Source organism: Paramisgurnus dabryanus, chromosome 9 (genome assembly GCF_030506205.2).
Source record: "Paramisgurnus dabryanus chromosome 9, PD_genome_1.1, whole genome shotgun sequence".
NCBI lineage: Eukaryota > Metazoa > Chordata > Actinopteri > Cypriniformes > Cobitidae > Paramisgurnus > Paramisgurnus dabryanus.
The window spans coordinates 1,883,622-1,902,203 of NC_133345.1; the positions used below are offsets into that span (position 1 = coordinate 1,883,622).

General features: G+C 36.1%; 4 non-coding genes across 4 annotated transcripts; all 4 read right to left on the reverse strand.

The window, feature by feature from the left end:
• Nucleotides 1-5,040: 5,040 nt before the first annotated feature.
• Nucleotides 5,041-5,205, reverse strand: LOC135764554 (U1 spliceosomal RNA). Its single transcript, XR_010540089.1, has one exon. It is a non-coding gene; the product is annotated as a U1 spliceosomal RNA (small nuclear RNA).
• Nucleotides 5,206-5,990: 785 nt separating this feature from the next.
• On the reverse strand, nt 5,991-6,181 carry LOC135764420 (U2 spliceosomal RNA). Its single transcript, XR_010539968.1, has one exon. It is a non-coding gene; the product is annotated as a U2 spliceosomal RNA (small nuclear RNA).
• Nucleotides 6,182-11,859: 5,678 nt separating this feature from the next.
• Nucleotides 11,860-12,024, reverse strand: LOC135764564 (U1 spliceosomal RNA). Its single transcript, XR_010540092.1, has one exon. It is a non-coding gene; the product is annotated as a U1 spliceosomal RNA (small nuclear RNA).
• Nucleotides 12,025-12,809: 785 nt separating this feature from the next.
• Nucleotides 12,810-13,000, reverse strand: LOC135764421 (U2 spliceosomal RNA). The gene has a single exon (XR_010539969.1). It is a non-coding gene; the product is annotated as a U2 spliceosomal RNA (small nuclear RNA).
• Nucleotides 13,001-18,582: the final 5,582 nt, after the last annotated feature.

The following is an 18,582-nucleotide window of genomic DNA, read 5'->3' on the forward strand; positions in this document are numbered from 1 at the left end:
GAGCGACACCCTTTGAGGCCAGACGGCCGCATCTTCCTGTGACCGATCACATCGACGGCGCCCCCGGAGGCCGTCCGACTAACATTTCATTTACTGTGTGTGACCAGGTGGAAAGCGCACGAAGCCACGTCTGAGACCAAACATTCTTCGAGATCTACCCTGTTTTTATTCCGTTTCCAGCCCGGTTGAACCGTGTAGAGTGAAATATGTGAAACAATTTAAATCAAATGGATTTAAATTGCGCATTCAAATATATGGTTTCGTTATTACAAAGTAACTTTACGTGGAATAGAAACAAAAAAAAATGTACAGAGCAATCAAGAAACAACGAAAGCATAGCAATTTTAGAACGTGGATAAATAAAAACACAGGGCTCAATGACTTACCCGTTGTCGTTGTGAGTTAAACAAGTACAGCTATGCTTCCAGGTCTGTCGACGTTGCTGTGGTTTTTCGACAGCTGTAGTATGAAGGGTAGTGAAAAAAGTTTTCAGGTGTTTTTAACATTCCAATCGGTCTCGTTCGCTTTTGTTGCGCCTTCAGCTGTGTCGAGGATGTTTAATTCGTCCTCGTATCACCTCCGCAAACTTGTAAAGAAATTAATTAAATACATTACAAAAACATTTCTTTATCAGCGTGTTCATTTCCACGCAAGCTTTTCGTTAAACCAATAAAGCCAACGAAATCACAGCAATTTTAAAACACACGGATTAGAAAAAACACCGTCATTCACGCACAAAAGAAGCAAATTCTTTTTTTTATACTTGACTTATTTATCCCCGAGATGGGGAGCGCACCATTCATGGAAACACTGCAATACCATGTTGATGCATGGAGTGCATCACCCAGGTAAAAAGCAAATACAAATAAACCATTTTGATTTAGCAAAAGTTTACAAATAAATGCACTCCTTGCACACAACAAGCACGTCTAGTTACCATTCATATTTTGCGTGATTTAAGTTTCGTCGCATACATTTTGGAAGGCACACGATAAAAACAAAATAAGGCTTTTAATGTATGCCGACCTCATTCTCCGTTGAGGGCTTATCAATCATAATAAACGCTGTTAACTCTTCTCATTGAATGGTCTAAATCCAATGCTGGTAAAGAAATCAAATGTGCATTTAAACGCAACAAGCAAGCCGTAAAGCAATGGATGCAGGCAAACAAACGAGGAATAGCACATACACCACGATTAGATCATCGGGTCGCATACTTTGGAATTAATAAGAAATAATTATTCAGTCTAAAGAAATAAGAAGTAAAATGTCTAAGTATTTCTCCAAATGTGCACACTCATTACAATAAACGGGAGCAGACACGAATAGTTATGTATGTCTCGTTATTTTATTTAAAATTGATAAGCTGTCTAACATATGATATATTTTGATAATACGAAATGCTAAAAAAATATTATAACACCAATCGACAATATCTGTTATTGTTATTTTTACAAGTAAATTCATGTGTAGGAGAAAACAAAGCAGCTGTCAGTCCATACTATATTGAGTGGCCATCGTAGTGGTGCAACCTGAACGATGTTTTCCCTACTTCCGGTCAAAGCCGCCATTTTGTGAAATAGGCATATAGGTGACGCTGGAGCACGCGGCCATTGTCTCTGTTCAACAAAACAAGTATATATATACACATACGCATATTTTTCCTCAATCAATCACCGAATACAAGGTGCAATTCGATGCCAACTGACCCTTCTCTCTGGTTTCATGTTTGTAAGGAAAATTAAGGGGGAAATTACGATAGCATTTCAGCCAAACATTCATTCGTGCCACGCTGCTTTTCTTTGAACGAAAAAAAACCCTCTGCTCCCCCTACACAATTTCTTCTCCTGTTATTTTATGCTTAAAACAAGCAAATAAATCTGACTACAGGGTAAGAAAAAATTCGTGAACTTTTCCCATAAACACTTAATTCAAGAAAAATTGTCCCACCCCACTGGCCATTTTTTATCCACAATACACATTCGATGTCTGCAGGCACCATTGTCTTTGTTCAACGCAAACAATTCTGTTGCGTTTTTCTTTGAACGAAGTGCTCCGCCTAGATAATTTGACCCATATTCACATGGGTTTGTTTCTCGTTTTTTTTTCTTTGAGAACAATCTATATAGCGCCTTCCACAATCGTTTTGGTGTTAGCTTTACGTAAAATAGAAACACAGAAAAGTACTGAGCGATGGAGAGACCACGAACGCGGAACGTATTATGGACCACGGACTGGCAAACAAACTGGCAACCACGCACTAAAGAAGCAAACTCTGATTTTAAACTCACCTTATTTGTCCCCGGAAAGCGCCAGAGTCGATGCACGGAGTGGACGGAACAAGCCTCGCTTCCATAGCCGAAGGTCAAAAATCCATTTAAACGTGTAGTCCCCGGTGTCCACTCGATCTTACCCAAAAAGCCGAGAAGCGATACCGCAATGGCATCCGGAGAAGGCGCTGGCTGTCGGGATGGAGGTTAGCGGGTCAGAGGTCCGGCACTGAAGGTCTGCGTTCATTATTCACCGTGTGCATTTCACTCTATATCCACTTTCTAATGTATAGCACTTGATAAGGATTAACAGTTTAAAAACAGAAATGCAAGACATCAGAAAATACATTTATTTTTTACTTTCATAACATGAGAGGTGTCATACAATAACAAATATGAGCTTTAAAATCACATTCCTAAGTTAAAAATATACATAAAAATAGATATATGGATCATTACACAAATCACTACTCAAAGGACCTATGTTAAATAACTGCTTCAATATTAATTAACAATAACATTTGGCCAAGGCAGTCCTTGTAAATAGACATATAAATAGACAAATAAAATCATGACATATATGCCGTAGAGCCTGAGATAGAGAAAAATAATAAGGAATTCTGCTTTTACTACCATCTCAGAAATATTGCCAGAATTAGAGGTTTTGTCTCAAGACAGGACTTAGAGAAACTTGTTCATGCTTTCATCACCAGCAGGGCCGATTATTGCAATGGTCAATGGATTTAAAAAGTACTGTTTCTTGTTTAAAAACCACTTCATGGCTACAATACATGACAGATATGCTAATCGAATATGAAACCGATTACTCGGATCAATAGGATCAGGTCATTTAGAAAAAACAAGGGTTCACTCAAAACAAGGTGCCTCAGCATTCAGTTATTATCAGCTTTCAGAAGAGATCAGATGTGCTTCAACAGTAGACACTTTTAAATCTAGATTAAAAACACATCAGTTTAACTTTGCATTTACTGAATGATTTAAAACAGTACGAATAAAACAGTACAAAAGAATAAAACAGTATGAACCTTACCTGTTATAAAGGGAATGAAGCTTACGGTATGGTGCTTACCTGCAGAAATAAATAAAGTACAATAAGAACACACAGAACTTCAATTTTCAAAATTATTTTAACATTAAATGATGATTATTTTACTGGTTTACCTGTTTGTGATTACCACAGGATCCCGTCACCTGGCTGCGGTCTTCATTTGGTGAACGGTTCTTCACTCATAATTGACCTATACAAGAAATAGAGAAGAATAATAAGCAATTCTGCTTTTACATGTAGATGTGTGCCCCAAGAACACAGACACACCGGCTCCAAAAAGTTTAAACAGTACACATTTCTGTTATTTTAATGTGGCAAATGTGTCAGCTTTAAAAGAAGCATACATTACCTTTTAAAGAGGAAATACCTTTTGCATGAAATACCTTTACTCCCAGCATAAGCAAGCAATTTTCAAAATGCCTTTAAAAGTAAATAGTGATTATTTTACTTGTTTACCTGTTTGTGATTACCATGGAATCCTGTCACCATCATTTTTAAGCTTGTAAAGCAAATAATGAAATATTGACTTAGTAGGAAAAAATATTTTGGAAGTATCGTGATAAATGATGAAGAAAATATTTTGCAAAGTGATGGTTAGCACACGGTTGATGGTACCTATTAAATTCCATCATATTTTTTTATTCCTACTATGGAAGTCAATGGTGACTATCTGCTGTGGGTTTACCATCATTCCTCAAAATACCTTCTTTTGTGTTACTCAGAAAAAAACTAATCCTCGTGTTGTTGTAAGCCTGTATGCATGAGTAAATGATGACAGAATTATCATCATAAATTGAAATATCCCTTTAAACTGTATTTCCCCCCTTAAACCTAAACTTATTTTCCTACAGCAAGTCATTTAGGTAATCAAGAAAATACTTTACCCGTTGTCTTTGTGAGTTAAACAAATACAGCTACGCTTCCAGGTCTGTCGACGTTGCTGTGGTTTTTCGACAGCTGTAGTCTGAAGGGTAGCGAATGAATGAATACATTGCAAAAAATCATTTCTTACTTGTTATTTCGAACTGTTTTAACTATACAAATATCTAGAAAGTCTTAAAATAAGATGCATTTTTTGATGAGCAAAATGCCCTAAGAAAATAAACCTAGCCTTTAGGGAGAAAAAACTCAGAATTTGGGCTTAAAACAAGCAAATAAATCTGCCAAAGGGGTAAGAAACAAATCTAGATATAAACACTTAATTCAAGAAAAATTGTCGTAGCCCATTGGCAGATTTGTTGGCTTGTTTAATGTACATGCATGTACAATATTTCAATTTGTCTTGTATTTATTAGCATTTTGTATTGCCCAACGCTGTCTAGGTTGTTTAACTGTTGTCATTTTCTTATAAAAGCCTTTATAATTTATTAGTTTGGATGATTGCCATTCCCGAGAACCTCTTATATTGGAAGTAAAAGAATCATCTAAGCATTATTTTGTGCTCTTAGACATGTAGCCGTTTGATTGTGGTTCTATTTAATGGCTAGTCTATTCGTTTGGAATGGTCAAACGGCTATTAGATTTTCACTGACAGCCCAAATTAAGCCTTGTTTTAGCCTAGACACTTATTCGCTGTCTATTAAAAGTTATGTAGTCGTTGAATAGCCGCTTTTTTGATGACTAATGTATTCTTGGGCCGTGGTTAGATGTCTCTTGGATTTTACGTAAAACGACAAGCGAATCTATTTTTAACACAAAGGTCAGGGGAGAGCGCGAACGCAGTCCCCCACTATCAGAAATTTTGCAGTCGAGATTCCCACATTTGGGGAATTCGCAAAGGGTCAGCCCAACCGGAGTGCAATGGCTGAGCCTCGCCCTGGGTGAACCACCTTCATGATCATGGTGTCTCCCCTGCCAGGTAAGTATGAGCGACACCCTTTGAGGCCAGACGGCCGCATCTTCCTGTGACCGATCACATCGACGGCGCCCCCGGAGGCCGTCCGACTAACATTTCATTTACTGTGTGTGACCAGGTGGAAAGCGCACGAAGCCACGTCTGAGACCAAACATTCTTCGAGATCTACCCTGTTTTTATTCCGTTTCCAGCCCGGTTGAACCGTGTAGAGTGAAATATGTGAAACAATTTAAATCAAATGGATTTAAATTGCGCATTCAAATATATGGTTTCGTTATTACAAAGTAACTTTACGTGGAATAGAAACAAAAAAAAATGTACAGAGCAATCAAGAAACAACGAAAGCATAGCAATTTTAGAACGTGGATAAATAAAAACACAGGGCTCAATGACTTACCCGTTGTCGTTGTGAGTTAAACAAGTACAGCTATGCTTCCAGGTCTGTCGACGTTGCTGTGGTTTTTCGACAGCTGTAGTATGAAGGGTAGTGAAAAAAGTTTTCAGGTGTTTTTAACATTCCAATCGGTCTCGTTCGCTTTTGTTGCGCCTTCAGCTGTGTCGAGGATGTTTAATTCGTCCTCGTATCACCTCCGCAAACTTGTAAAGAAATTAATTAAATACATTACAAAAACATTTCTTTATCAGCGTGTTCATTTCCACGCAAGCTTTTCGTTAAACCAATAAAGCCAACGAAATCACAGCAATTTTAAAACACACGGATTAGAAAAAACACCGTCATTCACGCACAAAAGAAGCAAATTCTTTTTTTTATACTTGACTTATTTATCCCCGAGATGGGGAGCGCACCATTCATGGAAACACTGCAATACCATGTTGATGCATGGAGTGGAAGGAGCAAGCTCCGCTTCCATTTCCGAAGGTCAAAAATCCATTTAACATATAGTCCCCGGATAGGAGACGTATCAGACATTAAACTGATAAGAACAGATACTACACTTGATCTTAGCCAAAAGGCCGAGAAGCGATACCGGAATAGACGCAGCCAAAGGGGGAGCCGGCGAAGGCGCTGGCTTTTGGGGTGGAGGCTAGCGGGCATTTAACTCTATACGTTCTCATTGTATAACCCAGAGGTAGAACGTTGAGCTAGCAAATCAGAAGTTCATGTTTTAATGCAGGATCTGATCCACGCTCATGAGAGAGAGAGAGAGAGAGAGAGAGAGAGATAGAGAGAATTTAGAATTTTCAAAAAACCTTTATTACAAATTAAAACATTTTCATAACCTCAAATCAGAAAAAACAAAGAAAAAAATATATATAGTAACGGAAATAACAAAAAAATAAGCCAACATAGGAGCAAAGAACAAATCATCTTCAATAACCAGACACAGAGCTCCTCCATAATACCAAATCAATTCAAAAGAAAGAAGATCATTCATTGCTTTAAAGTATCTAAAACCAATAAGGATTCTAGATTTAACTTATTTTAAAAACTGCTAATGTATCATGGCTTCCGGGTCTGTCAACGTTGCTGTGGTTTTTCGACAGCTGTAATATGAAGGGTAGAGTGAAAAAAAATATTTAAGTGTTTTGAACATCCCAATTTGTTCGTTTACTTAGTATTTTCTTAATGTTTTCGAGTTAAAAAATAATTCTTAAATCGAGATACATTTACTTAATAAGCAAAGTGGCTTAGAATTTAAGTCTTGTTTACTGAAATAAATTCTAAAATGTAATAGGTTAAGGCTTAAAACAAGTAAAAATATCTGCCAGTGGGGTAAGAAAAATAAACCTAAATTGAGTTTATTATTGAATTAAGTTGAAACTAGAATTAAGTTTATTTTTCTTACCCCGCTGGCAGATATTTTTTATTTGTTTTAAATATAAACCTGTTGATTTTTATAATTTATTTCAATTATTTTACAAAGTATGCGATCTGATTTTTTTAATCGCGGTGTTTCTTTTATTCCTCGTTTCTTTTCCGTGCATTTGCTTTATTTATTTATTTTTGCTTGTTGCATTTAAATGCACATTTGATTTGTTGCCACATTATTATGTGTTAATGTATTTTTTAACATGTTTATCAACAAAAAGTGCGTTATTATAATTAATTATATAGCTGTGAAATATATACAAGAATTCCCAGCAAAAACAAAACGTTTTTATAACAATTTTCTATTACAATACATAATATCTTAAGCCACTTTGCTTACCAAGTAAATGTATCTCCATTTAAGCATTGTCAGATATTCACTAGAAAACAAGACAAAAACAGTAAGTAAGATATTAATTTACTTTTTTCTTTCAAACATAAATTTACAGACGGCTGGAAATTTTTAATAAAATAACTAGCCATACCTATTCGGGTCTGCTCCCGTTTGCTGTGATGACGGGGGACTTAGTCCAAAGCACATTTTGAGGAATACTTACACATTTTACTTCTTATTTCTTTGAAATTAATTATGCATACACTATGGATTAAAAATGTCCCGACTGCGAACCTGATAAAACCCAGGTAAAAAGCAAATACAAATAAACCATTTTGATTTAGCAAAAGTTTACAAATAAATGCACTCCTTGCACACAACAAGCACGTCTAGTTACCATTCATATTTTGCGTGATTTAAGTTTCGTCGCATACATTTTGGAAGGCACACGATAAAAACAAAATAAGGCTTTTAATGTATGCCGACCTCATTCTCCGTTGAGGGCTTATCAATCATAATAAACGCTGTTAACTCTTCTCATTGAATGGTCTAAATCCAATGCTGGTAAAGAAATCAAATGTGCATTTAAACGCAACAAGCAAGCCGTAAAGCAATGGATGCAGGCAAACAAACGAGGAATAGCACATACACCACGATTAGATCATCGGGTCGCATACTTTGGAATTAATAAGAAATAATTATTCAGTCTAAAGAAATAAGAAGTAAAATGTCTAAGTATTTCTCCAAATGTGCACACTCATTACAATAAACGGGAGCAGACACGAATAGTTATGTATGTCTCGTTATTTTATTTAAAATTGATAAGCTGTCTAACATATGATATATTTTGATAATACGAAATGCTAAAAAAATAATATAACACCAATCGACAATATCTGTTATTGTTATTTTTACAAGTAAATTCATGTGTAGGAGAAAACAAAGCAGCTGTCAGTCCATACTATATTGAGTGGCCATCGTAGTGGTGCAACCTGAACGATGTTTTCCCTACTTCCGGTCAAAGCCGCCATTTTGTGAAATAGGCATATAGGTGACGCTGGAGCACGCGGCCATTGTCTCTGTTCAACAAAACAAGTATATATATACACATACGCATATTTTTCCTCAATCAATCACCGAATACAAGGTGCAATTCGATGCCAACTGACCCTTCTCTCTGGTTTCATGTTTGTAAGGAAAATTAAGGGGGAAATTACGATAGCATTTCAGCCAAACATTCATTCGTGCCACGCTGCTTTTCTTTGAACGAAAAAAAACCCTCTGCTCCCCCTACACAATTTCTTCTCCTGTTATTTTATGCTTAAAACAAGCAAATAAATCTGACTACAGGGTAAGAAAAAATTCGTGAACTTTTCCCATAAACACTTAATTCAAGAAAAATTGTCCCACCCCACTGGCCATTTTTTATCCACAATACACATTCGATGTCTGCAGGCACCATTGTCTTTGTTCAACGCAAACAATTCTGTTGCGTTTTTCTTTGAACGAAGTGCTCCGCCTAGATAATTTGACCCATATTCACATGGGTTTGTTTCTCGTTTTTTTTTCTTTGAGAACAATCTATATAGCGCCTTCCACAATCGTTTTGGTGTTAGCTTTACGTAAAATAGAAACACAGAAAAGTACTGAGCGATGGAGAGACCACGAACGCGGAACGTATTATGGACCACGGACTGGCAAACAAACTGGCAACCACGCACTAAAGAAGCAAACTCTGATTTTAAACTCACCTTATTTGTCCCCGGAAAGCGCCAGAGTCGATGCACGGAGTGGACGGAACAAGCCTCGCTTCCATAGCCGAAGGTCAAAAATCCATTTAAACGTGTAGTCCCCGGTGTCCACTCGATCTTACCCAAAAAGCCGAGAAGCGATACCGCAATGGCATCCGGAGAAGGCGCTGGCTGTCGGGATGGAGGTTAGCGGGTCAGAGGTCCGGCACTGAAGGTCTGCGTTCATTATTCACCGTGTGCATTTCACTCTATATCCACTTTCTAATGTATAGCACTTGATAAGGATTAACAGTTTAAAAACAGAAATGCAAGACATCAGAAAATACATTTATTTTTTACTTTCATAACATGAGAGGTGTCATACAATAACAAATATGAGCTTTAAAATCACATTCCTAAGTTAAAAATATACATAAAAATAGATATATGGATCATTACACAAATCACTACTCAAAGGACCTATGTTAAATAACTGCTTCAATATTAATTAACAATAACATTTGGCCAAGGCAGTCCTTGTAAATAGACATATAAATAGACAAATAAAATCATGACATATATGCCGTAGAGCCTGAGATAGAGAAAAATAATAAGGAATTCTGCTTTTACTACCATCTCAGAAATATTGCCAGAATTAGAGGTTTTGTCTCAAGACAGGACTTAGAGAAACTTGTTCATGCTTTCATCACCAGCAGGGCCGATTATTGCAATGGTCAATGGATTTAAAAAGTACTGTTTCTTGTTTAAAAACCACTTCATGGCTACAATACATGACAGATATGCTAATCGAATATGAAACCGATTACTCGGATCAATAGGATCAGGTCATTTAGAAAAAACAAGGGTTCACTCAAAACAAGGTGCCTCAGCATTCAGTTATTATCAGCTTTCAGAAGAGATCAGATGTGCTTCAACAGTAGACACTTTTAAATCTAGATTAAAAACACATCAGTTTAACTTTGCATTTACTGAATGATTTAAAACAGTACGAATAAAACAGTACAAAAGAATAAAACAGTATGAACCTTACCTGTTATAAAGGGAATGAAGCTTACGGTATGGTGCTTACCTGCAGAAATAAATAAAGTACAATAAGAACACACAGAACTTCAATTTTCAAAATTATTTTAACATTAAATGATGATTATTTTACTGGTTTACCTGTTTGTGATTACCACAGGATCCCGTCACCTGGCTGCGGTCTTCATTTGGTGAACGGTTCTTCACTCATAATTGACCTATACAAGAAATAGAGAAGAATAATAAGCAATTCTGCTTTTACATGTAGATGTGTGCCCCAAGAACACAGACACACCGGCTCCAAAAAGTTTAAACAGTACACATTTCTGTTATTTTAATGTGGCAAATGTGTCAGCTTTAAAAGAAGCATACATTACCTTTTAAAGAGGAAATACCTTTTGCATGAAATACCTTTACTCCCAGCATAAGCAAGCAATTTTCAAAATGCTTTTAAAAGTAAATAGTGATTATTTTACTTGTTTACCTGTTTGTGATTACCATGGAATCCTGTCACCATCATTTTTAAGCTTGTAAAGCAAATAATGAAATATTGACTTAGTAGGAAAAAATATTTTGGAAGTATCGTGATAAATGATGAAGAAAATATTTTGCAAAGTGATGGTTAGCACACGGTTGATGGTACCTATTAAATTCCATCATATTTTTTTATTCCTACTATGGAAGTCAATGGTGACTATCTGCTGTGGGTTTACCATCATTCCTCAAAATACCTTCTTTTGTGTTACTCAGAAAAAAACTAATCCTCGTGTTGTTGTAAGCCTGTATGCATGAGTAAATGATGACAGAATTATCATCATAAATTGAAATATCCCTTTAAACTGTATTTCCCCCCTTAAACCTAAACTTATTTTCCTACAGCAAGTCATTTAGGTAATCAAGAAAATACTTTACCCGTTGTCTTTGTGAGTTAAACAAATACAGCTACGCTTCCAGGTCTGTCGACGTTGCTGTGGTTTTTCGACAGCTGTAGTATGAAGGGTAGCGAATGAATGAATACATTGCAAAAAATCATTTCTTACTTGTTATTTCGAACTGTTTTAACTATACAAATATCTAGAAAGTCTTAAAATAAGATGCATTTTTTGATGAGCAAAATGCCCTAAGAAAATAAACCTAGCCTTTAGGGAGAAAAAACTCAGAATTTGGGCTTAAAACAAGCAAATAAATCTGCCAAAGGGGTAAGAAACAAATCTAGATATAAACACTTAATTCAAGAAAAATTGTCGTAGCCCATTGGCAGATTTGTTGGCTTGTTTAATGTACATGCATGTACAATATTTCAATTTGTCTTGTATTTATTAGCATTTTGTATTGCCCAACGCTGTCTAGGTTGTTTAACTGTTGTCATTTTCTTATAAAAGCCTTTATAATTTATTAGTTTGGATGATTGCCATTCCCGAGAACCTCTTATATTGGAAGTAAAAGAATCATCTAAGCATTATTTTGTGCTCTTAGACATGTAGCCGTTTGATTGTGGTTCTATTTAATGGCTAGTCTATTCGTTTGGAATGGTCAAACGGCTATTAGATTTTCACTGACAGCCCAAATTAAGCCTTGTTTTAGCCTAGACACTTATTCGCTGTCTATTAAAAGTTATGTAGTCGTTGAATAGCCGCTTTTTTGATGACTAATGTATTCTTGGGCCGTGGTTAGATGTCTCTTGGATTTTACGTAAAACGACAAGCGAATCTATTTTTAACACAAAGGTCAGGGGAGAGCGCGAACGCAGTCCCCCACTATCAGAAATTTTGCAGTCGAGATTCCCACATTTGGGGAATTCGCAAAGGGTCAGCCCAACCGGAGTGCAATGGCTGAGCCTCGCCCTGGGTGAACCACCTTCATGATCATGGTGTCTCCCCTGCCAGGTAAGTATGAGCGACACCCTTTGAGGCCAGACGGCCGCATCTTCCTGTGACCGATCACATCGACGGCGCCCCCGGAGGCCGTCCGACTAACATTTCATTTACTGTGTGTGACCAGGTGGAAAGCGCACGAAGCCACGTCTGAGACCAAACATTCTTCGAGATCTACCCTGTTTTTATTCCGTTTCCAGCCCGGTTGAACCGTGTAGAGTGAAATATGTGAAACAATTTAAATCAAATGGATTTAAATTGCGCATTCAAATATATGGTTTCGTTATTACAAAGTAACTTTACGTGGAATAGAAACAAAAAACAATGTACAGAGCAATCAAGAAACAACGAAAGCATAGCAATTTTAGAACGTGGATAAATAAAAACACAGGGCTCAATGACTTACCCGTTGTCGTTGTGAGTTAAACAAGTACAGCTATGCTTCCAGGTCTGTCGACGTTGCTGTGGTTTTTCGACAGCTGTAGTATGAAGGGTAGTGAAAAAAGTTTTCAGGTGTTTTTAACATTCCAATCGGTCTCGTTCGCTTTTGTTGCGCCTTCAGCTGTGTCGAGGATGTTTAATTCGTCCTCGTATCACCTCCGCAAACTTGTAAAGAAATTAATTAAATACATTACAAAAACATTTCTTTATCAGCGTGTTCATTTCCACGCAAGCTTTTCGTTAAACCAATAAAGCCAACGAAATCACAGCAATTTTAAAACACACGGATTAGAAAAAACACCGTCATTCACGCACAAAAGAAGCAAATTCTTTTTTTTATACTTGACTTATTTATCCCCGAGATGGGGAGCGCACCATTCATGGAAACACTGCAATACCATGTTGATGCATGGAGTGGAAGGAGCAAGCTCCGCTTCCATTTCCGAAGGTCAAAAATCCATTTAACATATAGTCCCCGGATAGGAGACGTATCAGACATTAAACTGATAAGAACAGATACTACACTTGATCTTAGCCAAAAGGCCGAGAAGCGATACCGGAATAGACGCAGCCAAAGGGGGAGCCGGCGAAGGCGCTGGCTTTTGGGGTGGAGGCTAGCGGGCATTTAACTCTATACGTTCTCATTGTATAACCCAGAGGTAGAACGTTGAGCTAGCAAATCAGAAGTTCATGTTTTAATGCAGGATCTGATCCACGCTCATGAGAGAGAGAGAGAGAGAGAGAGAGATAGAGAGAATTTAGAATTTTCAAAAAACCTTTATTACAAATTAAAACATTTTCATAACCTCAAATCAGAAAAAACAAAGAAAAAAATATATATAGTAACGGAAATAACAAAAAAATAAGCCAACATAGGAGCAAAGAACAAATCATCTTCAATAACCAGACACAGAGCTCCTCCATAATACCAAATCAATTCAAAAGAAAGAAGATCATTCATTGCTTTAAAGTATCTAAAACCAATAAGGATTCTAGATTTAACTTATTTTAAAAACTGCTAATGTATCATGGCTTCCGGGTCTGTCAACGTTGCTGTGGTTTTTCGACAGCTGTAATATGAAGGGTAGAGTGAAAAAAAATATTTAAGTGTTTTGAACATCCCAATTTGTTCGTTTACTTAGTATTTTCTTAATGTTTTCGAGTTAAAAAATAATTCTTAAATCGAGATACATTTACTTAATAAGCAAAGTGGCTTAGAATTTAAGTCTTGTTTACTGAAATAAATTCTAAAATGTAATAGGTTAAGGCTTAAAACAAGTAAAAATATCTGCCAGTGGGGTAAGAAAAATAAACCTAAATTGAGTTTATTATTGAATTAAGTTGAAACTAGAATTAAGTTTATTTTTCTTACCCCGCTGGCAGATATTTTTTATTTGTTTTAAATATAAACCTGTTGATTTTTATAATTTATTTCAATTATTTTACAAAGTATGCGATCTGATTTTTTTAATCGCGGTGTTTCTTTTATTCCTCGTTTCTTTTCCGTGCATTTGCTTTATTTATTTATTTTTGCTTGTTGCATTTAAATGCACATTTGATTTGTTGCCACATTATTATGTGTTAATGTATTTTTTAACATGTTTATCAACAAAAAGTGCGTTATTATAATTAATTATATAGCTGTGAAATATATACAAGAATTCCCAGCAAAAACAAAACGTTTTTATAACAATTTTCTATTACAATACATAATATCTTAAGCCACTTTGCTTACCAAGTAAATGTATCTCCATTTAAGCATTGTCAGATATTCACTAGAAAACAAGACAAAAACAGTAAGTAAGATATTAATTTACTTTTTTCTTTCAAACATAAATTTACAGACGGCTGGAAATTTTTAATAAAATAACTAGCCATACCTATTCGGGTCTGCTCCCGTTTGCTGTGATGACGGGGGACTTAGTCCAAAGCACATTTTGAGGAATACTTACACATTTTACTTCTTATTTCTTTGAAATTAATTATGCATACACTATGGATTAAAAATGTCCCGACTGCGAACCTGATAAAACCCAGGTAAAAAGCAAATACAAATAAACCATTTTGATTTAGCAAAAGTTTACAAATAAATGCACTCCTTGCACACAACAAGCACGTCTAGTTACCATTCATATTTTGCGTGATTTAAGTTTCGTCGCATACATTTTGGAAGGCACACGATAAAAACAAAATAAGGCTTTTAATGTATGCCGACCTCATTCTCCGTTGAGGGCTTATCAATCATAATAAACGCTGTTAACTCTTCTCATTGAATGGTCTAAATCCAATGCTGGTAAAGAAATCAAATGTGCATTTAAACGCAACAAGCAAGCCGTAAAGCAATGGATGCAGGCAAACAAACGAGGAATAGCACATACACCACGATTAGATCATCGGGTCGCATACTTTGGAATTAATAAGAAATAATTATTCAGTCTAAAGAAATAAGAAGTAAAATGTCTAAGTATTTCTCCAAATGTGCACACTCATTACAATAAACGGGAGCAGACACGAATAGTTATGTATGTCTCGTTATTTTATTTAAAATTGATAAGCTGTCTAACATATGATATATTTTGATAATACGAAATGCTAAAAAAATAATATAACACCAATCGACAATATCTGTTATTGTTATTTTTACAAGTAAATTCATGTGTAGGAGAAAACAAAGCAGCTGTCAGTCCATACTATATTGAGTGGCCATCGTAGTGGTGCAACCTGAACGATGTTTTCCCTACTTCCGGTCAAAGCCGCCATTTTGTGAAATAGGCATATAGGTGACGCTGGAGCACGCGGCCATTGTCTCTGTTCAACAAAACAAGTATATATATACACATACGCATATTTTTCCTCAATCAATCACCGAATACAAGGTGCAATTCGATGCCAACTGACCCTTCTCTCTGGTTTCATGTTTGTAAGGAAAATTAAGGGGGAAATTACGATAGCATTTCAGCCAAACATTCATTCGTGCCACGCTGCTTTTCTTTGAACGAAAAAAAAACCCTCTGCTCCCCCTACACAATTTATTCTCCTGTTATTTTATGCTTAAAACAAGCAAATAAATCTGACTACAGGGTAAGAAAAAATTCGTGAACTTTTCCCATAAACACTTAATTCAAGAAAAATTGTCCCACCCCACTGGCCATTTTTTATCCACAATACACATTCGATGTCTGCAGGCACCATTGTCTTTGTTCAACGCAAACAATTCTGTTGCGTTTTTCTTTGAACGAAGTGCTCCGCCTAGATAATTTGACCCATATTCACATGGGTTTGTTTCTCGTTTTTTTTTCTTTGAGAACAATCTATATAGCGCCTTCCACAATCGTCTTGGTGTTAGCTTTACGTAAAATAGAAACACAGAAAAGTACTGAGCGATGGAGAGACCACGAACGCGGAACGTATTATGGACCACGGACTGGCAAACAAACTGGCAACCACGCACTAAAGAAGCAAACTCTGATTTTAAACTCACCTTATTTGTCCCCGGAAAGCGCCAGAGTCGATGCACGGAGTGGACGGAACAAGCCTCGCTTCCATAGCCGAAGGTCAAAAATCCATTTAAACGTGTAGTCCCCGGTGTCCACTCGATCTTACCCAAAAAGCCGAGAAGCGATACCGCAATGGCATCCGGAGAAGGCGCTGGCTGTCGGGATGGAGGTTAGCGGGTCAGAGGTCCGGCACTGAAGGTCTGCGTTCATTATTCACCGTGTGCATTTCACTCTATATCCACTTTCTAATGTATAGCACTTGATAAGGATTAACAGTTTAAAAACAGAAATGCAAGACATCAGAAAATACATTTATTTTTTACTTTCATAACATGAGAGGTGTCATACAATAACAAATATGAGCTTTAAAATCACATTCCTAAGTTAAAAATATACATAAAAATAGATATATGGATCATTACACAAATCACTACTCAAAGGACCTATGTTAAATAACTGCTTCAATATTAATTAACAATAACATTTGGCCAAGGCAGTCCTTGTAAATAGACATATAAATAGACAAATAAAATCATGACATATATGCCGTAGAGCCTGAGATAGAGAAATAATAAGGAATTCTGCTTTTACTACCATCTCAGAAATATTGCCAGAATTAGAGGTTTTGTCTCAAGACAGGACTTAGAGAAACTTGTTCATGCTTTCATCACCAGCAGGGCCGATTATTGCAATGGTCAATGGATTTAAAAAGTACTGTTTCTTGTTTAAAAACCACTTCATGGCTACAATACATGACAGATATGCTAATCGAATATGAAACCGATTACTCGGATCAATAGGATCAGGTCATTTAGAAAAAACAAGGGTTCACTCAAAACAAGGTGCCTCAGCATTCAGTTATTATCAGCTTTCAGAAGAGATCAGATGTGCTTCAACAGTAGACACTTTTAAATCTAGATTAAAAACACATCAGTTTAACTTTGCATTTACTGAATGATTTAAAACAGTACGAATAAAACAGTACAAAAGAATAAAACAGTATGAACCTTACCTGTTATAAAGGGAATGAAGCTTACGGTATGGTGCTTACCTGCAGAAATAAATAAAGTACAATAAGAACACACAGAACTTCAATTTTCAAAATTATTTTAACATTAAATGATGATTATTTTACTGGTTTACCTGTTTGTGATTACCACAGGATCCCGTCACCTGGCTGCGGTCTTCATTTGGTGAACGGTTCTTCACTCATAATTGACCTATACAAGAAATAGAGAAGAATAATAAGCAATTCTGCTTTTACATGTAGATGTGTGCCCCAAGAACACAGACACACCGGCTCCAAAAAGTTTAAACAGTACACATTTCTGTTATTTTAATGTGGCAAATGTGTCAGCTTTAAAAGAAGCATACATTACCTTTTAAAGAGGAAATACCTTTTGCATGAAATACCTTTACTCCCAGCATAAGCAAGCAATTTTCAAAATGCTTTTAAAAGTAAATAGTGATTATTTTACTTGTTTACCTGTTTGTGATTACCATGGAATCCTGTCACCATCATTTTTAAGCTTGTAAAGCAAATAATGAAATATTGACTTAGTAGGAAAAAATATTTTGGAAGTATCGTGATAAATGATGAAGAAAATATTTTGCAAAGTGATGGTTAGCACACGGTTGATGGTACCTATTAAATTCCATCATATTTTTTTATTCCTACTATGGAAGTCAATGGTGACTATCTGCTGTGGGTTTACCATCATTCCTCAAAATACCTTCTTTTGTGTTACTCAGAAAAAAACTAATCCTCGTGTTGTTGTAAGCCTGTATGCATGAGTAAATGATGACAGAATTATCATCATAAATTGAAATATCCCTTTAAACTGTATTTCCCCCCTTAAACCTAAACTTATTTTCCTACAGCAAGTCATTTAGGTAATCAAGAAAATACTTTACCCGTTGTCTTTGTGAGTTAAACAAATACAGCTACGCTTCCAGGTCTGTCGACGTTGCTGTGGTTTTTCGACAGCTGTAGTATGAAGGGTAGCGAATGAATGAATACATTGCAAAAAATCATTTCTTACTTGTTATTTCGAACTGTTTTAACTATACAAATATCTAGAAAGTCTTAAAATAAGATGCATTTTTTGATGAGCAAAATGCCCTAAGAAAATAAACCTAGCCTTTAGGGAGAAAAAACTCAGAATTTGGGCTTAAAACAAGCAAATAAATCTGCCAAAGGGGTAAGAAACAAATCTAGATATAAACACTTAATTCAAGAAAAATTGTCGTAGCCCATTGGCAGATTTGTTGGCTTGTTTAATGTACATGCATGTACAATATTTCAATTTGTCTTGTATTTATTAGCATTTTGTATTGCCCAACGCTGTCTAGGTTGTTTAACTGTTGTCATTTTCTTATAAAAGCCTTTATAATTTATTAGTTTGGATGATTGCCATTCCCGAGAACCTCTTATATTGGAAGTAAAAGAATCATCTAAGCATTATTTTGTGCTCTTAGACATGTAGCCGTTTGATTGTGGTTCTATTTAATGGCTAGTCTATTCGTTTGGAATGGTCAAACGGCTATTAGATTTTCACTGACAGCCCAAATTAAGCCTTGTTTTAGCCTAGACACTTATTCGCTGTCTATTAAAAGTTATGTAGTCGTTGAATAGCCGCT